A 24,657-nucleotide genomic window follows, 5' to 3' on the forward strand; every position below is an offset into this window, starting at 1 on the left:
CAAACAGATAATTAGATAAGAAATTCTTGGCTTTTTGTTGTTGTTCAACCAGACACCCCCGTCCCTCCCCCCACCCGTTCCCCCCCCTCCCCCGCTCCCTCCCCGCAGAGTTCATGGACTGGTCTGTTGGAGGAAAACAGGTTACTTTGTTGGAAAGAAACTAGCGTTGGAGATGCATTAATCAGCGCCTAGGCATTGGTCAATTTCTCCCATGAGTGGGATGAATGGGGCTATTCATGAAAGGGCATCTGGGCAGGAAATGTGGGAGCTGTGGTGAACTGAGCCAGGCCAGCCCCCAAGAGTGGAAGGGAAATCTGTCATCAGAACAAATGAGCATCAGCTAGGTGAGGGAGAAGGCCAAAGGTGCTTGGAGAGGTGAGTGAGAAGGAAATGCAGAGTTGTGACCTGTTCGCGATTTGTACGGTTCTTGGGGCAAAGCCACAGACCGAGCTGAGCCATGGATCATAAGGTCCTGTGTTACACTCACCGCTGAGCCCTCCATGGACAAGACCAGTCTCTGTGACCCTTGACCTAGAAGAGACAAATTTTGTTACTGTCTCAATCTCTTCAGCACTATCACCAATGTTCCCCACTATTTCCCAGCACTGGGAAGAAAGAGCCAGCACTGAGGTCCTATAAAACCCAATTTACAATACAATTTTCTAGATGCTCTTAGCTTCCATCTCAGGACGCCCAAGTTCTACTGAAATAGTCTGAAAATGTCTCTTGACGGTGGGAGTGCTTATATGGCTGAAACATGGCAGAGCAGCCAACGTGCTATGGGAACACGGACAAGGGTCTCTCCTCAGCCCATACTGTACGCCTTCCCTTTGAACTTGGGAGGGCTGCCTGGATGACCCAAGCTATTCCTACTGAGCTACAACCATGTCCTGAACAAGTAGGCAAGGGCTTTGGTCTCTTAGAATCCAGGCTGTGTTCTTGAGGAACAACCTATTTCTGGGACAAACTGGAGGCACCTGGGATAGGAGCGGACTCTGGGGTAAATAGTGAGGTGAGTGGTCAGGCAATGAGCTTGCTTGTCTTGTGGGTTTACACCCCGGTGTATTTAAAGTCCTCCCATTCGGGTTGTACCTCCAGATACTCATGTTTGTGCATACTTACAAATTGAGGCTGATTCCATTCCTAGGGTCCTATGTCCACATTTCTAGTTAAGTCTAAGTTGCCCACCTGAGCCAGTACGAAAAAAAAAAAAAAGGTCTTTGTCAGGTAAAGACAATCTATAGATATCATTGGTGAATTTGTGGCTATCTATAATGACAAACAGTGCCATTTTCCCTGTGGTAAACATAAGTGCATTTGTATAATAACATCAATATTACTTACATATTAATGGATATCATTTATTAAGCACTTACTATGTGCCTGACACTAAGCTAAACACTTTAAAAACAATGTAACATTTATAATTGCACTGTGAGGTAAGTACTAATATTACCCCCATTTTATAGATGAGGAAACTGAGGCTTAGGGTAGTAACTTTCCCAGACTCAGAGCCAGCAAGAGACAGAATCTGCAAACCTAATTTCAGAACCCAAGCTCTTAGCCTCCATGTTTTCTTTAAAAAAAAAATATATATTTTATTGATTTTTTACAGAGAGGAAGGGAGAGAGATAGAGAGCTAGAAACATCGATGAGAGAGAAACATCGACCAGCTGCCTCCTGCACACCCCCTACCGGGGATGTGCCCGCAACCAAGGTACATGCCCTTGACCAGAATCAAGCCTGGGACCTTTCAGTCCGCAGGCCGACGCTCTATCCACTGAGCCAAACCGGTTTTGGCAGCCTCAATGTTTTAATTGCTCCAGTTCACACAGCTAAAAAGTGAAGGAATGGCCACTAAACCCAGGCAGGCTGACTCAAAGACCTCACTCTTTTTCAGTGCACTATGCTTATATTTTTGTCTGTGTTGACACATATTTTCACCAGATATGCTGAATTGAGTGGCAGCTCTTGTTCTTCTTGGGGGCAGGGGGAAGTCAGGAGACCTCAGAGCCTATGGCTTAGAGCTGTGGACTCACCCGTGTAGACTAACTGTATGCACTTAAGGGAGGATAAGACTTGGTGTTGTATTTAGATGTAGAAATAGTCAGAGGCACTTTTTAAAATTCACACTGTAAACAATTGTGGCAAGGAGATTGCAATCCTATCTATTTCAAACACTACCAAGTCACATTGACCTTTTGAAGACTGTGTGTAACAATGGACTCAACTCTTAAGTAGAAAAAGTAAAATACAATTGATGGAGTGAGGTCATTGTCAATGGTGTATTTTTCTAAAATGATCAACTTCTTAACTTTAAGTGTAATTTATGAACAGTTACAGGCTACCTCCTATGACTTTTCAAGGTTATCTAAAATGTTGTTTATTTCAGGCTGATATAGACCAGATGTATGCTAAAAGAATTTAACAGTAAGACACTCCTCATCTCTCTTTACATTGAATGTCAGGAAACACTCAGAGGTGATTTCTAACTTGTGATAAAAGTTAGAAACAGTCAAGTGCAGTCTTACTTGAAACATCTTCTTCCATGTGACTTGCCAGCAGCTAAGTTTTCTGTTTAGCGAACAAAGAGAAGGGGCTTACAACAACATATCTGGAATGAAGGAATATGAGATTCAAGTGGTTTGCTTCATAGTTTTCATTTAATATAAGCAAAGTGAATCCATTTTCTGATGTAATAGTTTCCACTCCCAAAGAGATGACATATCATTCTATTTCCACAGCACTTTCCAGGAGTTTATTTAATTCATGTCTTGATTTGAATCTACAATTTTGCAAAATAAATTACAAAGTAGACCCCGGGAAAGATGACGAAGTGGGATTCTTTAGATTCTGAATTCAGGCTCTCGACCTCCACCCCTGTTTCTATCTGTCCTGTTTCATAAGCCTGTTGGAGGCGTGCTGAGGGCTTCGAGGTAACAGTGCATGTGGTAGTCATTAGTTCAGCACATGTTTTTGGCTGCCTTCCAGATATATGGTTGATTGCACTTCCTGGCTTCCTTGGAATTCAGTGGGGGCATGTGACCAGCTCTGGCCAATGAGTTATGTTTGGAAGTGTGTGTGTGTGTGTGTGTGTGTGTGTGTGTGTGTGTGTGTGTGACTTCTCAGAGCATTGTACTGACAGTGTGCCACCCCCCAGAGCTTCCTTTCCCTCAGCCATGGACCAGCCATGAGCTGTATATAGCTGTTCTGTTAGCCTGATTTCTAGAGTGAGGGTGTCATGGAAATGCTGATACAACGGATTATATAACATGAGCAAGAAATCAACTTTTCTGTTTGGTTGTTTTAAATCACTGAGATATGGGCACTGCTTGTTACTAGAACATAAGTCAGCCTATCATGAGGCCAATGTTACCAGTTAGAATGTTGCATGAAATAGTCAAGCCCAAGAATCACCAAGACAGTCCTGAGGAATAATAAGGTGGAGGAATGGGTAGACTTTTCTTTCATATTAAGCTTTGTTATAAACCTACAGTAATTAAAACAGTTCAGTATCATTAATATGATAAATAAAATGGCCAATGAAAGAAAAATGAGAGTTCAGAAGCAGATCCACGCATGTTGGGGAACTTTATATTTGACATAGTTGTATTGTAAATCACTAAGGAAAAAATATAGAAGTGGTGCTTTTTTCCTAAGGAGGAAAAAAATGAATTTAGCTTCCTGTCTCACACACAAAAATCAATTCCCAAATGTATTAAAGGCTTACATGTGAAAGGTAGAAATTTAAAACTTCATTTGGAGCTTTGAGTTGTGAAAGAATTCTTAAAAGAGATGAAAAGATTGATAAATTAGATTACATTAAAATTAAAAAGTCAAAAGCCTCCATAAAAAAAGATAAGGCACACACAGCAATGCATATAATTTGTAAAAATTACATTTCAGAAAATAAAAAATAACCGAATAATAATTTAGTTCATATGCAAAAGATAATAGTCATTTTATAGAAGAGGAAACACAAATGACAAATAGATTCTAAAGAATAGACATATCATTAGTTGTCAGAGGATGCAAATTAATCACACATAAGAACTCAACAAGTAAAAGTCTGCCAATACTGAGTGTAGGTGAGGATGTGGATCTATGGGATCCTCAGTACTCCTTATAGGAGTGTAAGTTGGTACAGCTACTTTGGGAAGGGAGAGGGAGAGAGATATATAAACATCAATGATGAGAGAGAATCATTGATCGACTGCCTGCTGCACGAAGGATTGAGCCCGCTACCCGGGCATGTGCCCTGATTGGGGATCGAATCATGACCTCCTGGTTCACAGGTTGGCACTCAACCACTAAGCCATGCTGGCTGGGCAAGAATATTTTCCTATTGATTTTTAGAGAGAATGGAAGGGAGAGGGAGAGACACACAGAGAGAAACATCCATGTGAGAGAGACACATGGATTGGTTGCGTCCTGCATGCGCCCTGACCAGGGATGGAGCCTGCAACTGAGGTATGTGCCCCGGACTGGAATAAAACCTGGGACCCTTCAGTCCATGGGCTGGTGCTCTATCCACTGAGCCAAACTGTCTAGGGCAGAACATTTTCATCATGAAAAAAAAAATATCCCTGTATGCATTATCAGTTACTCTTTATCTCCTCTGCCCCCCCGGCCCAAAGCAACCACTAATATACTTTCGGTCTCTATAGAGTTATCTATTTTAGGTTTTTCACATAAATGAAATTATACAATGTATGGCCTTTTTCCACTGAGTCCTCTCACTTAGTATAATGTTTTCAATCCATGACCTGTCATTTTAGCAGGCAGTTATATTTTCATCTTAGGGATTTTCCCCTGTCTCCAATTTCCCTGGTGCAATAACTGGAGAGACAGGTCAGCCCTGCCGGTGCTTTTGTGCTGCTACAGGATGTCTCATTTGAAAGCTGGTCCTGCTTGTTCCAATAGACCCTTCTGGACCATGGATTGATGCCTTTGTTCCCCCAGATTCTGCCTGTAGTGGCACAGGCTTGATCTTCAGGGCCTTTTGTTGTTGATCACATGGCATACTCAATCATTGCTTTCTCAACACAGATGTCGTAGTGTTAGAAGTGCTTCTAGCTTCAGGCTGGACCAGAACTTCAGAATCTTCGGTTGGAACAGCAATCTTATTAGTGACTTTACTTTTAGGGTCCTTGGGGTCTCCATTGGCCCGCAGAACTTAGATCAGACAACTCTAGTCTACTCTAATCGACCTTCTCAACGTTGAGTTTTAGGGAGCAGGTATTGGAGTCTTTGTTCCTTCCCTCTCAGAAGCCTTGAGAAAAATCATTCAACTTGGTATACATTCTCCTGGCACTGTTCTACGCGTCATAGGCCTGCCTTTGTTAGAACATTAAAAAAATATGTTATGCACATTTCTAGAGCAATAAGTGCCTGTCAGATAAGGGAGACCCCTTCAAATTTTCCTGGACGAAGGAAGACCCTTTCCAAGGTGACTGGTTGTATCCACCTAGGCAAAGAAGGGGAGCATGACGTTGGCACCCATTACACAATGTCAGGGTTTCCATCTGATCACTTCTTTTCATTAAAAAATATTTTCATGGATTTCAGAGAGGAAGGGAGAGGGATAGAGAGAAACATCACTGATGAGGGAGAATCAGTGATCAGTTGCCTCCTACATGCCCTCTACTGGGGATCCAGCCTGCAACCCAAGCATGTGCCCTGACCAGGAATCAAACTGTGACCTCTTGGTTCATAGGTTGACGCTCAACCACTGAGCCACAACATCTGGGCTCTTCATTTTTTTAAAGATCTGTTACACTGGCTCAGTGCCCTTCATAGTCTTCAGATATGTCTCCTTGAACTTCAGAGTTGTGTTTGTGCTTTGAGTGTGACAGTCTGGACTTGGAAGTTTGCTCATGCACATTCATTTTTCCTACCTTTTAGTTACACTCTTGTGTTTCCTTTTCAAAAAGATGCATTGTCTTGCCTTTTCTTGAGAGATAAGGACAGATTTGACATTCTCTGTGTTCCATCAAATTCTCTCTTTCTTTTTAAAAAAATATTTTTATTGATTTCAGAGAGAGGAAGGGAGAAGAGAGAGATAGAAACATCAATGATGAGAGAGAATAATTGATTGGCTACCTCCTGCACACCCCCTACTGGGGATTAAGCCCGCAACCCAGGCTTGTGCCCTTGACTGGAATTGAATCTGGGACCCTTCAATCCACAGGCTGACGCTCTACCACTGAGCCAAACCAGCTAGGGCAAATTCTCTCTTTCTTGGACACAGTGGAGAGCAAGTAATTTAAAATTTTAAAGAAAATTTGCAAAGATAAAGTGTAGAGCAGTTTGAAAGAGATTCAGTTACCCTGAGTGCACCTACAGACGATGTTGCTGAGTTCCTACCAACTGTGGTGAGCACATCAGGCTGCCAGTTGCAATGCTGAAAGCATTGCTTGCAGAAATTCGAGGTCATGAACAGGGGGCTTTGTCTTCACTGAAGTGTACAAGCAGGAAGCATCACAAATTCAGCAGTTTTAAGCCCGGAGTCACCTGTATTAGAACCGTGTGATGGGTGTTTGCAATCAGAGGTGTATCATACTCATTTTCTTGAAATTTTTCCTTCTAGTTCCCTGTATGCTGCATCTACTTTTATGATGATGAATCTTAGCCAATCTATGAGAGCAAAGAGAAGCCAGGTGAGTGGGATTGCAAGAAATTACTTATTTTTCTTTAGTAGGAAAGTAGATTTTCCACTTGTGTGATTTATGGTTGTTTATCATCAAGATTACTAGGCCCAAACCCACCTCTACTTTCTGGTTAAGATTGAGAAAGAGCCCAAGGGCAAACATAGCAGATTTCACGAGGCAGGACTTGCACAGTTGGACTCTGCCAGGCTCCAGGGTGAGGGGAGCACGGAGCAGACAGGAAGTGGGGTGGGTCCTGTTTCGCCCACGCCTGAGCTCCTTCTTCATGCCAAGTGCCAGGCCCTCCCCACGTGTGGGGGAAAAAAAAGAAAAGCCGTATCTTTCTATTCACAATTTTTACTGGCTCACAATTGTGGCCGAACTATTGCTACAAACCCAACAGATTGAAAGAAAATAGGAGTAAAAATTACGACAATCCCAGCGACTGTGGGAATAGACAGCCTCAGGCGAGTTTGTGATCTTTTTTCTTAAAGGTAAGAGAGGAGGTGACCAAAAAAATTACCGTGAAAATGGCAAACAAGAGCAAACTTTAGCCAGGTGTGACCCATGTTCTTCCGAAATTATATGTATCCCCCTTCTGAATCATTAAAGTGCATTTCTCACTACTTTATTTGTTGGGATGGATAAACTCTCCTGGGAGGGTCTGCCATTGAAGTACAAATGTGTATTGCTGTCTCCTAAGGAATGTACTCTTAACCACATGGTCGTGATTATTGCAAAAGTTTACATATTTTTGGTTAAGATTTCTCATTTATTCATTATAAGTTCAAGAAGAAAATGCAATTTATTAGAAAAAGGTATAGAATTTGAATTAATACACCTCAATTTTTCTGTACACCCTGTGATGATGAACTCACTGTTTATGACACTGTTAACTTTTTTCTGTTTGGCAAGAATTCACTTGCTAGTGGAAAGCAGGAATGCCCCATGTTTGGGTGTTTTTTCCTATGCCCCCTTAAGCAAAACAAATTAGTGGTTCAGATGAATTTCTAACTGCACTGTGAAGTTTGTTTTGTTGTCTTGGATGTCATTGTTTTTGGTCTTCACAAGACCACAGAGAGGAAGATTATATGATCGTTAATGAAGTTATCTCCTGAGGAAAGGAGGCTTAGAGAGGTTAAACCTGGGTCCAGGGGAACATGGGAGGGGTCAGAGCCAGGGACCAAGCTAGGATCTGTCTTCCCTCATGGCCCAGCTCTTTCCCCGGGGCCCTGCTGCCTCCTGAGAGCTTGCCCATGCTTCCTGGCATGGGGAGGAGGCGGAAGAATTAAGCTGATGTTTAGAAGGAAACGGAAATGACAGGTGGAGAGAAAGGCGGGGGCCATGGAATCTTTGAGACCTGTCCCTTATGAGACAGTGGATAGACCTGGCTAAAGTTAATTAACTTCCCCAGTGAATTCACTTCCCTAAGCTCTGTATTTTTAAAACTGTAAAATGGGGAGAAATAAAAAGGAATTCTACCTACCTAATATGGTCCTTATGAAGATTATGGCAAACTAGAGGCCTGGTGCACGAAATTCATGTGCTGAGGGGGAAGGGGGTCCCTCAGCTCGGCCTGGGCCCTCTCACAGTCTTGGACCCCTTGCTCCTTTGCTCCTTACCACCCGCCTGCTCACTGCTCCTTACTGCTTGGCTTGCTGCTCCTTAGTGCTGACGTGGAGGCGGGAGAGGCTCCCGCCACTGCTGCTGTGCTCTCCCGCCATTAGCCTGGCTTCTGGCTGAGCGGCACTCCCCCTGTGGGAGCACACTGACCACCAGGGGGCAGCTCCTCCATTGAGCGTCAGTACATATCATAGCAACTAGTCAGAACACATCATAGTGACTGGTCATTCTGATTGTTCCATCATAAGGTTTGCTGAGGCTTTTATTATATAGATAATGCATATAAAGTGTTAGCACAATGAATGTTAGTACTGACCACTATTAGAGCTAAGTCAGGAGAGAGGGCCCTCTTTCTCCTCCACAGTGACCTGGCTTTCTCTGTTGATATTTAGGCCTATTTATCACTGCCTGTGGGCTAATTGTAGAACCACTTCCCTTTCCCTGGTTTCCTCTTGGTCCATCTATCAGGCTAATTATCATTTTTTAATGGCTCACCTTACTCACCTTGACTACACTTGTTTGAGACATTTAAATAACTTAAATCTTCACAAAAATATTTTGAGAACATTTTCACGGTTGTAATGATATTAAGATATTTAAGGTATTGCAATACACGAGGAGCTGGGACCAAGGGAGATGCTTTTTGCTTTTTCCATTACTGGAAATCTAATAACATTGTTACATGAAATAATTTGGATTGTTTCAAGCACCAAATTACCAAGTGGGTATAATAATGTAAGGATGTATGTAACAAAGGCATTCTGTATAATTCAGCCTGCTCAGCACAATTGCTCTAAGAAGTTGCAATATTTTTTCTCTTATTAACAGAGTGACCTCATATTTTTATGGGAAAATTGATAAACTTTCCTTCTCGGTATCCTCTTAAGATGCATATGAGTTGTACTTTAAAGTGGGTAGCCAGTAACCTCATTTCATTTCTCCCATCTGCGGCTCTGACCCAGCTCTTTAAAGAAATGCAGCATCAGCACCCCTCTCATCTTTTCCTTTCGCTTGCCTGAGATCTAAGCAAAATGTCCCCCAAACCCATGGGTGAGGTTGGGGTAGGGAGACGCTAATGACCTCTGCTATTCTCTTTAATTTCAACCTGTTTTGCCTGTCCTGGAAGATATAGTAATTGGAAAGAGCAAACTAATAAAAGAACCCTGGACAACATGAGGGGACCCATCCTAGTCTTGGTTGTACCATTTGCTGTGCGACATGGAATAAGATCTTTCCCCAATCTGGGGATCATTTTCCTCATGTACAAAAGGAGAAGCTTTTACAAGGGACTATCACATAACACAGGTGTGAGCGATGGCATAAAGGTTACTTTAATGTTTCAGAGTCAAGGGAATCTGTATCACTCACCCTTTTCTCCTGTTTACCTTTACAAATATGGGGCATTGTTGGATTTGGGCCTTGCTAATTACAAGGAGTAGAAATGTACCAGCCTAGTCCAGATGTAAAGGGAGGTTGTTGAAGGACTACGGGGACTAACATGAAGGCATCCAAGACAGGAAATGAAGTTCTGTCAGGCCACAGGGAACTGAGGAAACCCAGGAACTGAGCTGGCCAGTCCAGTCTCAGGGGGCTCAAGGTTTCTCAGTGCGGCTTCATTCGGGCATTTGATTCCGTCTGCAGACTGTTTCTTCTCCTTAATTTTGGATTTTCTGCTTCCTTATAATTCTGAGCTGTCTTGGCACAATGCTGACTCATCTTTATGGGCTTTAATAATAGTTTGCATGTCTTCCATGATCCAATTTCCTCAGACCCTTAGAGACCCCTTTCTTCTACCACCTTAAGAAGAAAGGGCCCAGTTTGGCTCAGGCATCCATCCCTGGTGCAATCTGTGCTGGCTAGGGGTCAGAGGGTGCTCAGAGATACTCCTGTTGAGGGCTGGGGACAGGGCAGTTTCTTTAAAAGGGAATGGGGCAGTGAGACAGGAATGGGCATGTTCACTAGAGATCTAAGGACAATCCGATGTAGGGGCTCTGGGGCTTTAGCTAGACTTTTGTATTATTTATTAAAATCCATTGGCAAGATCAGAGTGGCAGAGACGAGTGAGCCTCCTAGTCAGCTAGGCGCTCAGCAATACTCACTGAAGCCCTCACAGAGGGATGACATCCATGTACTCAGTAATCTGTGTAGAGTGCCTAGTGTGGGGCCTGCCACAGACTGTGCTCCATAATTGGTGGCTTCCTCCTCTCAAGGAATTTCAGTCGTGTTGTGGAGACAAAATAACCATTTATCCAGTAAAATACAGGAAAAATGAGGTGGATCATTGGCTTTCAAAGAAGAGACAACTCACTGGGGGCTAGGGTTGTTGAGCCTTGAGTAGAAGATAGAATTCAGAGAGACTATGGAGGGGCGGGGAAGGGGGAAGGGGGAGGAATGCCTACAGATTTCAGGAATATAACAAGGCACAGAGGCCAGATGCTGAGACCTGTGGAGTAGAGAGTAGACCACTTCTGGTTGGAGAAGAGGGTTTGCCAAATGAGTAGCAAAAGCTCAGGCTTTTGGGAAATAAGACCCTACCCAGGGACGACCGATAGTTGGGTAAAAGGGAACGCAGTTCCTTGCTCAGGCAGACTCTAAGGCATTGATCAGGCATCCTGAACTCAGAAGTGCTGTCAACAGCCCAGTTGTGCCACAAACTCCAGTAGACAAGGCTCTTTATGAACTGTTGTTTAGATGATTTAGAGGCTGTTGGTCACACAGCCCATTCCTGGTACAATGTGGGCAGCAGGGACCATCTCAGAAGCTGGCTATCATACCCTGAACCTTTAAGCAAGACAGAGAACTTCTCTGAGCCTCCTCTTCCTCTTTATTACATGGAAAGTGCTGGCTAGAGGTGCTGACTTCATGGGGTGTTACTGAGGATCTAGTGAGGTGACAGATGAGAAAGCCCTTTGTAAACTGTGAAATATATTCTGTGTCACTGATCGGGAGGTGAAGAGTGAACGTCAGAGGCAGCAGAGAATTCCAGTCCCATCAAGGGAGAGACACAGGCTATCTTAGGCCACAACACTCTTCCCCTCCACACAGACACTCTAAGCTGCCTCTAGGGCTTGCAGATTAAGACCATGTAGAGTTTGTGGTTAGCGTGTTTAAAAAAATTTTTTTTTGACATAACACATTTTATGTTTCTAAGGAAAAGGTCAAGCCTCATTGCAAAGTTTGAAAAGCTTGAGGACACCAACTTGTTCTCACTATACAATTTGTTAATGAGTCAATTGTTCGTGTATTAAACACATATGGATTCAATTTTAATGAAATGATGCAGAGCTTGGAAAGAAATATAGTTTTGGTTGCACTGCATGTAAGGACCTTGAGTCGTGTGACCTAATAAAAAATGTCCCGTGTCCCGAACTGACCCTTGTTTGGTTCAGCATCAGCGTTTATCCACAGGCAAAATATTCTTGCCCACAAGCTGGCTGGGACCACTTCTCCTTTGAATCTGTGGGGCCTATCTCTTGATAGGTGTTGTCACGCAGATAGAATTTGTAATGAAGGTGAGAACGTGATGCCGAGAGTATAGTGTTTGGGGTTGGGTAAGCCTCTGGCTCTCACAACAACCACCCATAATCATGGCACATCTTCCAGTGCACACTCTTTAACTTACTTCTCTGGCCTTGTTATATTTTATATATATATATGTATATTTATTTATTGATTTCAGAGGGGAAGGGAGAGGGAGAGATAGAAACATCAATAATGTGAGAGAATCATTGATCGGCTACCTCTTGTATGCCCCTCCCCCCCCCAACTGGGACTGAGCCTGTAACCTGGGAATCGAACCCTAACCTCCCCCGTTCAGCGATCAATGCTCAACCACTGAGCCAAATTGGCTAGGCTACTCTGTCTCATTTTATAACTACGGTATGTAAGGTGGCTTTAGCCACTGCCTGCTTCTATATATCTTTTATGATCTCTACTTTTAATGTTCCCAAAGTTACAGTTTTTAACATTTTATTATATAGCATAATATATCTGGCACATTTTTCATAGTTAGTGCTATTATAGTACTCTGGTTTTCTCTTCTGAGAACGACGGGGCTAGACGCGGTGCTCTCGAAGATCCCTCTTAGTGTATCCTCTGATCATACCTGCTTAACAAAACCTCTGGGGATGAAGCCTGTTCCAGATGAAGTCAGGTAGGCGGAGAGTTGGAGAGTGACCCATTTAGAACTGCCTCCTAGAAACTCAAGATCATTAAACACAGAAGTTCTTGGTGATGCTGAGATTGGTGGGGAGTTTGCAGCGGAGGGAGTGGACCTGACAATAGAAGCAGCCAGTCCCATCCAGGAAAGACTGGGAGTCCATCGAGGAAGGACACAGAGTAAGATGCAGGGAGCCTGAACCGTGACAGACACATGGAGGCAAAAAGAAACCCTTCTTCAGATATTCTACCTGCACCTCCCCCAAAGGGGCCAACATACTTGAATGTCACATCTCTTTAAAGAGCCCGTGACAGGTTGCCTTAGGGACCCTCAGAGCCGGACTCTAGGTCAAGGCTTGGACCAGCTTCCCTCAGTCCCACAGGATTGGTCCTTACCATCACACTGACACAGCTTCTTGGCTTTTGTTTTCTTTCTCTCTCTCTTTTCTTTTCCAGAGCTCCTCACAGGAGCTGGTTGGCAGGCAGCTCAGGGCCCTGCTGCGAAGGCAAGGCTAACAAGCTTGTGCTGATTGATTAAACAGGACAGGCGAGGGGTGATGCCAGCATGAAAATTCCTCCCTGTGATTGTCCTAAGGGTTGGGCTTGCTAATGAATGGGGTCTGATTACGGCCCAGCCTCTCAAGTGCCCCCTGTTGCCCCAATCTGGGGACTCTTCTGCTTGAGTGCATCTTGAAAAGAGGTGCAGCGTTCTCAGCAGGATCTGGTGTGGAGGGGCCACGGTATTTTTAGCCCACTTGTTGCTCTCAAACCTTATCTGCACTGTTTGGAGGTGGAAGGTGATTCTACCTGCAACCAAAGCCACCTGCTTCATAAATCCTCAACATTTAGGCCTGGGGGTTCCAAACTGGGATCAAGCTGGGAATCTCTGAGAGTCCATTGGGAAGCCTCAAGGGTGTAATTACTTCTGGCAAGGTCATCTCTTCATTTCCAGGGCTTGTTACTACAAGTGAGGTTGACCTGTAGTTCTACCCCGTCTTAGTTAGGGAAATACTAGGTGATGTAACAAACAAACAAACCCTGAAATGTTAGTGTCTTACATGATAAAGGTTCTTTTCTCACTAATGTAGCATGCGCTGTCAGTGTTCCTAGACAGCAGGCTGAGCTCCTCCACAAAGTGACCCAGGCTCCTTCCATCTTGTGGCTTACATCCTTGTGGCCTTAGAGTTCTTTGCTCTAGTCTGCTGAGGACTACAAAATTCATTATCTGAAGGTAATTCGTGCACCATGATACTAAATGACAGATCACTCAGGAAAAGGACAGCTAGCCCATTTTCTACCTTCCAGCAACACCCCCACTACAGATGGCACATGTGTTTGGTGGTCAGCCACCCATCTCTGTCATGCTCCTTCAAATAGTTCTCAGAAATTTCACATCATAGATCTCAGAAATTTCCTTCTCTTCTTTGTTTGAATTTTTACATAATGGATAATAGAATTGGCAGCTAGCTAGAGTAAAAAAGAGTCAAACACGTTTTTTTAAAAAATATATTTTTATTGATTTCAGAGAGGAAGGGAGAGGGAGAACGGGATAGAAACATCAATGATGAGAGAGAATCATTGATTAGCTGCTGCCTACATGCCCCCTACTAGGGATTGAGACCACAGACCGGGCATGTGCCCTGACCAGGAATCAAACCATGTCCTTCTGGTTCATAGGTCGATGCTCAACCACTGAGCAATACCGGCCCGGATGGCAAAATTTTTAAATAAGACTTGTAATTGAAACTTGGCTCCAACATTTAATAATAGTGTAAATTTTGGGCAATTTACCTAAGATTTCTGAGTTTCAATTTCCAGATTTGCAAAAATAAGGCTAATAATATTCTTTATAAGTTTAATGAGTGGAGATGACATATATAAAGGACTTGGCATATAGTAAGTGCTTATTAAATGATAGCTTTTATTTTGACTTCAATAATATCATTGCCAATGGATTTGTCAGTTAACACATTAATGCCAAACTCAAAATTTCCTCAAGTTAGAGATTTTTTTCCTGTAACCTAAATTAGTTTCTACTTATTCATAGACGGTTAGAGTTAGAAGTCTCTTTGAAGTCATCATATTTGATTTCTGGGGACATCAAATGACTTATTCACGGTCACAGATAAGTGGCATAGATAAGATTAAATCTCACGTCTTTTTACTTGTAGTTCAGTGTGCTATACAACTCTTCTTATTAAATTTCTGAAAATAGAGCATACTAGAACTGCAGCTTCTAAGTAGGAACTTCTAAATGACCCACATGTCTGGTTTGGTCAGGTATGATTTCTAGACTAGCTGTAATTTTCCTGAATTCTCTGTCATTTAGTATCATGGTGCAAGAATTACCTTCAAATAATGAATTTTGTTGTTGCCAGAGAGGTTAATACCACCCAGTCATTAAAATGTGACTTTCAGTACGTTTTTCTCCTGAAAAAAGTAGTGCTTTAAAGAACATGCTATTTTAGATTCTCTAAATGCCACATTTTAAATGAATATTTTTCTCCCTTTATAAACCATTGGGCCTCCTTTCTTTCAATGATTTTCTATTAAGAACATACTGTCTCTCTGGTGTGTGTGTGTGTGTGTGTGTGTGTGTGTGTGTGTGTGTGTGTGTTCTCACTCATTAAATATATTATAATTTTCTTTAATGAAAAACCCAAACAACTCAGTGAAATTGTTTGGAGAGAAATGAATTTCTGACAAACATTATAAACAAACTATAAACCTCCAGCTCTGACTACATGGTCAGGTGTTAAATATTAATAGAAGGAATGAGTAGTCATTGGCAGGCATTGTCCCAGATGACCTAGATCTAGCACTGTTTTTTCTTCTCTAAGGTGGTCTTTGCGAACCTCAGTAGAGAGGACGTTATAATCGGGAAATACAATCTCACTACCTTGTGTGCCTTGAGGAGGTCTTTTGCAGTGAGTGTCTCTACAATCCAAGATGACTAGGTGAGACGCACCACCTCACCAGACTTCACCAGGTCAAACACTGTAGGACATGGGAAGATACAAAGGATTCTTAGCATTAGAGGCCTGGAGGGTCATAAAATCAGAGACGGGACCTGTCTCTGGAAGGATTAATTCCTCTATACCACACTTCCAAAGGATGGTTTAGGCTTAGGTCTTTGAATGGAGAATACCCATTAATGTTGCCTTTTCTATTTCTGTCTCTTCCCTGTTTTCATGCATCCCCTCCTTTAAAATTCATCAAACTGAATCTCTCCACTCTCAGCTTCAGCAAAGGCCTTCTCTCTCCCATCTTATCCTCGGAAGCGAAGGTGGGGTGCTTGGTCCCTCCATTTCCTGTCAATTAAAAAGCTTTGTTCTATGGTCAGATAGTAACGGAAGTGCTCCTTGGCTTAGCTGCAATAGATTGATCGGACAGAGTGTGTTCTGGTCCCAACAACCACAGCCCATTTCCTCACTGTTCACCCAAGAAGCAAGCACATTTGACCAAACGGGAGTTCTAAAAGACAACATAATCTAATATCACATGAGGAATGGAGGGTCCTAGAATTAACATGGACTTCACTTCACCAGTTTTAAAATATTTAGCCCTTGCATGAATATGTTAAGGACAATCTGACTTCTTCCTAGGCCTACCCCTTACAGGGTCTCCTGCCCTACTTTCTGGAAATGTCGGGCACACTCACATTGCTATCCAGAAAGTGATGCACTGGTCCCTGTTTTCTTCTATTCAAATACACCCAATGTCCTTAAATATGGGGATCTGTGTCCCTCTGGAAAGATGGCTCCAGAAGTCATCTGAGTTTAGGATACTTCCAGAACCACTCATTGGGGAGGGGGTAATTTTACTGGTTAGCTAATTCTGGGCCTTCTGTCCAATTTTGGGTGGTGGTGGGCTAACCCACCCCAAACATAGGGATCAAGCAGCATTACCTTGGAATGGGGAAGAGGATGTTTCTCATAGGAAGGGATGCTGTGCAGCTTATAAATTTCCACACGTCTGCTCTAGGAAGTATGGCATTCTAATGAGAAACAATAAACAATAACAGACTGTGTAATTAAACACTAAATGCTGAACCCAGGAGGGCAGTGTGCAAAGAGCTCCTAAATAGAGGGAAATCAGAGATGAGGATAATGAGAGCACATTTCATATAAAGGTGTCCTTTGACCTAGATTTAGAGAAAGCTATCAGGCAGATAATAGCTAATAAGAGAAAGAAAGACACAGGCAGGGAAACGGAGAGAATTCATCTCAAAGCATGGCTCGTCCAAAACAAAGGATGGTATTAACACACAACATGCTACCTTAGCAGTTCATTTTTCCACAAATTTACCAATGAAGTTTTACTTCTTGGGATTCCCTTGGCTTCCCCCCAAGACTCCAACAAAGGGCTGTTTGTATCTGGGGAACCTGATGCCTATGAAATGGTGGGGGTTTTGGTGACTGGAGATGAAGGGAGAAGAGAGACTTCATGACCAGCCTTCATCGGCAAAGGAGGGAACCACTCAGGAACCATGGCGGCCCCTTTCTCCTCCAGCCCCTTTCTCACCTGCTGGTGGATGCCTGAAATTGCATCAAGGACATAAGGCTTATGAAATGGCTGCTGTGACTATTCCTGGATTGAGGGGCTTTGGGACAAATTCTCTCATTCTTTCTGATGTTCGTGCATGAGGTCAGATCCTTGGAAGGTCAGATTGATAAGGTTAGTAAAGGACTAGAATGAAGCAAATCTTCCTGGGGATGAAAGAAAGTGGGAGAATGAGTTCAGAAAGAGGAGCAAGCCTGAGCCAGGGACAAAATACCTAGGTACTTCACATACCAATGAGCTAGTGGTGTGGGGAGGACTGGGTGCCTGATAAATCCATGTCCTTCTGTGCTGTAATATGGTAGAAACTTATAACGTATTCTGGGAAGCAATGTAAATACTTATTTGTAGGTACATCACATTTTATGTGCTGTGTGTTTCTGTGTGTGTGCTGTACATCCTATTATCTCTAGAACTGTGTGACCTTTTGCTCTTAGAGTCATGTGATGCTTGGGGAAGAATGTCACAGTGGATGGGTGTGTTCTCAGTCTAGTTCACAGCACATGGCTCGGCAAGTGAGCTACAGAGTGGGGGCGGGGGGAGAGCAGCTATGCTCTCTAGGCTGCTTTGGGCATAACCATGAGAAAGGCTTTGCAGGGGGCCCTTTGCAGCTTGCTCTGAGCTATACTCCCATGTTTATTTTGGGAGCAATGGAGACTCAGAACCCAGCATGACACTTGCATGACAATTTATTTTTAAAGGGATTACAAATATGTAACTCCTTTAGTAAGAAATCAAATCTCTTTTGGTATATTTTATAATCAGTTACCAGTACCCTCCAACTCTCTGAAATAAGCTAGACTATATTTTAATGCAATTTGCATTTGTGATTTCATTGTCATTAAATCATCAGGTTTTTTTTTTCTGGCATGCTCCCAATAGTTGTTTGTTCCAAAGCCATGCTAGGAGATCTGTCACAGGTACCTGGGGCTGGGGGTGGGGGTAGGCATGGGGTGGGGAGCGTGGGGTGCTTCTCATTGAGACTGGTTGGGAGTTACTATCCCTTCTCACTTCTTGAGGCATTTACTCCCAGGTCTCCTTTTTATTATGAGTCATCTTTCTAATACCACAAAGAGAAACTCTGGTGAAGTAGAAGCAAAAAGTAAAAGACAGAATGATGGAAAGAGGTATATTTTGAAAAATTTTTGGTGGTGTAGAGTATGGACTTGAGAATTAGACATGGCTGGTGGGTTCAACTCCAAGATCAATAATTTACTACTAATCTTGGGCAAATTACTTAACTTTTCTAAGCAGAGCTTCCTTATTTATAAAGTAGGGGTAATACTTTCTTCCTCATGGGTCTGTTATAAAACTGAAAGACACTGCATATAAAGTACCAGGTAGTAGTACTCACTAAGTGTTTGTTCCTCCTTTACTTAAAGCAGAGGCAGGAATATTCCAGCTTGTGAAAGAGGCATATTTATTTTATTTTGGGGGAGTGATGTACCAGTCAGAGTAGGCTAGATGATGCTGCAGTAACCAACAGTCTCCAAATTTCAGTGACTTACAAAAACAAAAGTGTATTTTTTGTTTGTGCTACAGGTTCACTCTGGGTCAATCACATCTTTCTTCCTCTTCGCTGTGGGAACAGGAGGATGGAGCCGTCTCTATCTGGAGTGTACTAATCATGATGGCAGAGGGGAAAAGCTAATGATCATGAGCTGACTCTTTTACCTCACGTGACACATAGCACTTTGCCCACATTTTATTGGCCAAATCAAGTCACGTGGCTAAAGATGATATTGATGGGGGAGAGATGTAGAATTCTTTATTCATCTGTGTCTGGTGGGGCTGACTTGTGGAGAGCATAAAACAGAGGTCTGAATCAGGATGTGGCATGACAAAGCCCGAATAAAGCAAAATCTTATGGAAGGCCCAGGAACACACATTTTTGTTACTTTCCATAGGTAATCCTGGTGTGCACAATCAAGTTAACAGAACCTGTGCTAAAAGGTTAAGATTGACCTAAGAACCAAGAAAATCAGTAAGCTGATAAGCACTGGAGGGAATTGTTAAAAATAGATAACTGCTACCCCCCCCCCGCCCCTAATTCTTACAAGTCTCTCTATTTTCACTGTTACACTTTTATTGAATTGTTCCATGGCCTGCTTATTTATAATTTAGGAAGCAGGTGCACTGAATGCTTTATGTCTCCCAGGGAAATGAATAACTAGGTTGCTTTTTAGTTGTTTGTGGCCCTTCATTGATTTTTTTTTCATTGGGCCAGTGGTTCACAATGGAAGGCATCATCACCACCATTGACTTAAATCTTCCTGGGGTGCATGAAGATGGACACTGGGGAGAGTCAGGCCTTGGTTAACCATTTACTTTGGGTACTGTCTACCTTCTGCAGTACAGGTAGTCTTTGCTCAGCTTTTCATTGCTTCGTGAGTCAATCAAGATAGTGGGTTTACCTTCCCAGCATACTAACTTTTTCCTGCGGCACAAAATAAGGCCACGAAAGAAAACCACAGGGCAGGGGTATGAGGGAGGAAGGCACAGAGAAGCAATGGGGTGAAGGAGCATGTCTAAACTGAGCACCCTACCCTCACTTCAGATGGCCTCCTTGACGATGCTAGTTCTTCAGTCTTCATTAATCACATCTTCCATTCCCAGATCTTCCTTTGACCGAAAAGAGGGGCCTGAGTCAACACTTCCCCACATCCTACTGGGGAAGAGAGTCCATGCAAATCTCCGCTTGACCCAGCCTCAGGCAGACTGAGGGAGTGAACGCCCCAAGGGCGGCAGCATCAGCACAGGTGAAGTCTGTGTTAATTGCAGTTTCTCCTGCATTCCCCCACTTTGTCACCTACATGAGCATGATCATTGGGTACTTTATCTACTCAAAGGGAAAAGTGACAGGAAACCTAAAGAAGGATCGTAAGTGTGTATTTAGCAGGAATAAAAACCTTGAAGCAAAGAGGAACTCTGGCTTTGCCGGTTGGTGAAGGGGATTTTGGGGGTATAGTTCCAGGAATTTCCTATTCCTAAAAACATACCTGGCTTGAATGCTAGAAAAAGGTCAGTCATATAGTGAGTTGTTTGTGCCTTGAAATTCAGCAGAGTAATGGAATGGATATATGGAGGGGGTAGGACGTGGAGAGAAGTGTTTATTTACTTTGTATTATTTATTTATTTAGCCTCACCTGAGGATATCTTTTAACATTTTTAAAATTGATTTTTTAGAGAGAGAGGAAGGGAGAGGGAGGCTGCCTCCTGCATGACCCCTGCTGGGGATTGAGCCTGCAGCCTAGGCATGTGCCCAGACCAGGAATTGAACTGGCAACCTGCCCCGTGCATGGGTTGATGCTCAACTACTGAGACACACTGGCCAAGGCAGGGATATTTCTTCCAATGATTTTTAGAAAGAGTGAAAGGGAGAGATGGAAAGGAGAGAAGAGAGAGAGAGAGAGAGAGAGAGAGAGAGAGAGAGAGAAACATTGATGTGAGAAAGACACATCGATAAGTTGCCTTCCAAATGTGCCCAGACTATGCCGGATTGAACCTACAACTCAGGTACATACCCTTGACCGGGAATCAGACCTGATACCCCTTGGTCTGCGGGCCAATGCTCTAATCACTGAGCAACACCGGTCAGGGCATACTTTTAATTTTTTTTCTTTTAATGGACGTCAGTGGAAATGATCCAGGAGAGAGGGAATAAGTAATAATGCAGAGGAGGGGACAATTGCAGGAACAAAGGTCTGATTAGCAAGAAGTAACGGTATGAGTGCAGGGGTAGGAGTTGGCCTTTCATAGGAGGAAGCACAATTCTTTCACTGTGTCAGGAAAGAGGGAAGAGAATCGGGGCGGATGTGCAGGCGGTTTGGTAGATTACGTGGTGGGAAGAGGCAGGGGCTTCTGCCTGCTTTAGGTCTCTCCACACCTTTCGGGTGATGTCAAGTGCTGGAGTGTGGTTGTTGATCAGGGGGCATGCACTGGAGATTTGAAGATAGAGAAACGATGTAAAATAGCTCCAGGGAATGTTAACGGGAAATCGCTAGGGACTTTTAGTAGGATTGCTGGGCAGTGTCCAGTGCTTATCTAGGATTTGAGTCATTAGATTAAGGTGACTTGACATAATAATATGTGTGGTTTAAAAATTTTGTTTTAAGTTATTTATTGATTTGCGAAAGAGAGGAAGTGAGAAGGGAGAGAGAGAGAGAGGGAGCGAGAGACATCGATTTGTTGTTCTATTTATTTATGTTGATTCTTGTATGTGCCCTGATTGGGGATCAAACCCATAACCTTGATGTTTCAGGATGACACTAATCACTGAGCTATCTGGCCAGGGCTCTGTGTGTGTGTGTGTGTGTGTGTGTGTGTGTGTGTGTTTTCCCTAGAAACATTTCATTATTGGAGAGAAGGTTCAAAAGCATATAGATATTTTAGTTTTACAAAGGTTGGGGTTTTTCTAGGTGTGTGGAAAGTGGGGGCGGGGTAGGGGGCAATAGCGCTAAAGGTGTTTTCACTGGAAGGCTCAGAGGGATTACCTGGCTCAACCCAGGTCACACAGCAAGGTAATGGCAAAGCCCACAATGTAAACCCAGGTCTGCCATTCCCCCATTATCACCCCCTGATAGGTTTAGGCTGAGAGTTTAGGCTAGGTGAAGAAGGAAGAGAGGCAATGAGGAGGTGATATTTATCCAGCCTACAGTGTCTGATCCAATATTATTATTGCTCTTTTGTTATTTGAAAAGATCTGCATTGCAAATATGTTGCCACATAAACCTTGAGATGTCTCTTTTAAGTTAGCAAGTACCTGTATTTAAGGAAAACATCCCCACAGTATTTTTGCACTCAAGGAGACCTGGGGCACCGAATCAGGCAGTATCGATTAGGGTGTGCCCAGAGCTCCGAGGAGCCTCAGCAACACCGTCCGTAAATGGACAGTGAGGCATGAAGTCATAATATATTTTATGGGAAAACCAATGAAAACTTCAAGCCATCTATAATACTGATTAAGAGTAATTTAAATCATTCACATTTTATTGCAAAATGTCAGTGCCTATGAATTAGTCAATTTCAGATCGATTTTATTGGTGTAAAATTGACATTTTAGAAACTGGATTTATGGCTCACAGTGACCTCTTTCAATGTGAAATTATTGCAATATTAGTAGTAAATGCACTCTGATTGAATCTATATCATTAATCAAATGTTCTCAAATTGAACTCCTAATTATGTCTCACAAGATTAAGTAAAAAGACCCAGAGGATGCTGGCTGCTTTTCAAGGCCTCAACAAGGAGGAGGAAATGGTGACCCTGGAGGACATGGGCTACTTTTTTTGACTGCCTAGAGTCTGAACACCCTCCTATGGTTGAGGACTCTGCCACTGATGAGTCAGGGGAGGAGGCAGAGAAGGTGGCAGAGGGGTAGGCTGAAAAGGCAAGATACTTTCCCAGTGTCCCTTGCAGTTAGCCTGGACATGTGACTGAGGCCCAATCAATCAGACCTCGTCCCCGTCCCCCTCCCCCCCACGACTTTGCATAGTGGCTAATGAAGCACAGGAGGAGGCAGTGGAGGGTCCATTCTGGAGACAGGTGATGGCAGAAGCAATAGAGGCTGGTGGCAGGGGTGATGCAAGCTAGGATCATGGTCTTCAATCGTAGCAGGGTGTCACTGCAAGTCAGTCAGAAGTAGGATGACAACGCATTCTAGTTTGCCCGGGACAGTCCCAGTTGATGCCTGTCATTGTGTAAGTATTGATAGCATCCCTCTTTGCTTTCAGAGTTGTTCCAGTTAACAATTTAATGATGGTTAAATTATTAAATTTAATAAGATGATCACTTCAGTCCTAAGTTAGATCCTTTATGCCTCAGCCTCCTCTCAGATTGTTCCCTTCACCTTCTTGCTTTGAAATTAGGCTCTTTTCCGAGACACTTCTTTGGTTGCATCCCTCTCCAATGGCGACTGTCTTACAAGGAGGCATGTGTCTTTCCTGACATCCTTGCTTCTTAGTACTAATTCCAAATCATCCCTTAATTTCCTCATGACCCTCCAGACCCAATGGAAATCATGTTATCTGACTCTAGGATTATGTTGTGGTCACCTACAGACCTCTCATTCCTTGATGATTTTAGTCCTTGATAACTGTCTCAATCTCCAACCCTCCTCCTGTCAATATTCTGGGTGATTATGATATCCAAGTAGATTATCCTTCTACTGGCCCCTTGCTTCCTTCAAAGGTCTTGTCTTTCACCATCTCAGCCACCCATTCCTGAGATCATGCCCTAGACCTTGTTTTACTAATAACTGTTCTCCATTTTCAAATGTTCTACCTACCAACTACTGCATTTCCCCTTCCCAGTTCACTCTTCCCAGGACCCTACTCCCACAACTTTTTGGCTTCACCAAGACCTGCAATGTAATAACCATATCACTTTCTTACTGTCACTCTCCTCATGACCTCATTTATTGTCTATCTGAGCTTGAATCCCATGGTTGATTATCAACATTCCCTTGTGTATATCATCAACTCCCTTTATGCTTTTCCCTCTGACATACTTGCCTGGAAAAACTGTACCCCGATTCTATCCGATGGCAGACTTGAGATTAAGGGAGGAGAACCCACTCAATCATGATGTGACAGAGACTGCTAGTTTTCTACTCTATAATCCTTTCTCTCTTGCTCGAGCAGCATCACCATTTTCCCTCTGTTGGGTCTTCTTTGCTCTTCTTTCTGCTTTGACATGGAAAGGCACAAATTATGAGGTCTTGTGTGTGTGTGTGTGTGTGTGTGTGTGTGTGTGTGAGTGTGTGCGCGCGCGCATGCATGTGTATAGGGGAGATCTATCTATAAATCTTAGTATTTATTCTCTGAGGCCTTAAATATAAAGTCAACAGATATTCATGTATAATCTATAAGATGAATAGGTATTTAGTAAGGAGTCACAAGGCTATAAAGTAATGTATGTACTTATCACAAGTCTTAGATTACCCAGATGTAAAAATATTTTTATTTACTAGCTCCATAATTACACCTGTCCCTGTCAGCTGAAGTAACCAATTTTAGGTTAAAAAATAATTAAATCATTCATGAACTATCTGTCTTTGAATTCATTTGGGGATATTATGCATGAAATGCTAAAGGATAAATGATACCACATGAGAAGGCAGTCCCACATGAATAGATTCGAGGGTAGAAGAGTCCCCTGGAGGGGCAGAGCTTCTGTCCAGCTCTGGTGTGACCAGTGCTAAGCTGTGAGTGGTTTTGGTTGAAGTGCTGTGGTTTGGCTAAAATTACCCTTTAGTGTAGGCAGGCACCCAGCTTGGTTATCCTTGATCATCCAAAGTGGCTACACCATTTTACACTCCCACAAGCAATGCAAGAGAGTCCCACTTTTTCCACATCTCTCTCCTCATGACCTTATTTATTTTCTATCTGAACTTGAATCCCATGGTTGATTATCACCATTCCCTTGTGTACGTCATCAACTCCCTTTATGCTTTTTAGCCATTCTGGTGGATATGTGGTGGTTCCTTACTGTGGATTTTATTTGCATTTCCCTGATGAGCAATTATACTGAGCATCTTTTCAAAGGTTTATCAGCTATTTGTATATCTTTTTGTGTGTGTGTGTGAAATGCCAGTTAAAGTCTTTTACCTATTTTTATTGGGTTGTTTGTCTTATTATTGATTATTTATATTTTTTGGATACAAATACAG

At 42.9% G+C, this 24,657-nt stretch overlaps 2 long non-coding RNA genes across 4 annotated transcripts in view; one reads left to right on the forward strand and one right to left on the reverse strand.

Annotated features, from left to right (window-relative positions):
* LOC129150996 (uncharacterized) overlaps positions 1-19,632 on the forward strand; it is a 200,672-nt gene extending 181,040 nt beyond the window's left edge. Inside the window, exons 3-4 of the long non-coding RNA XR_008557797.1 lie at positions 6,590-6,659; positions 19,605-19,632. This is a non-coding gene — a long non-coding RNA (uncharacterized LOC129150996). The remainder of the gene's footprint in view (positions 1-6,589; positions 6,660-19,604) is intronic.
* Positions 127-8,434, reverse strand: LOC114234025 (uncharacterized). Of its 3 annotated transcripts, XR_008557796.1 has the most exons (5): positions 8,285-8,434; positions 6,340-6,636; positions 2,532-2,614; positions 1,123-1,188; positions 127-531 (listed from the first exon to the last, which is right to left on the reverse strand). It is a non-coding gene; the product is annotated as an uncharacterized LOC114234025 (long non-coding RNA). The 3 variants fall into 3 exon arrangements; XR_008557795.1 differs by lacking the exon at positions 2,532-2,614 and having other exon boundaries at positions 8,295-8,434; XR_003620225.2 differs by lacking the exon at positions 2,532-2,614.
* Positions 19,633-24,657: the final 5,025 nt, after the last annotated feature.

This window comes from Eptesicus fuscus, chromosome 12 (genome assembly GCF_027574615.1).
Source record: "Eptesicus fuscus isolate TK198812 chromosome 12, DD_ASM_mEF_20220401, whole genome shotgun sequence".
In the NCBI taxonomy this organism is placed as follows: Eukaryota; Metazoa; Chordata; class Mammalia; order Chiroptera; family Vespertilionidae; genus Eptesicus; species Eptesicus fuscus.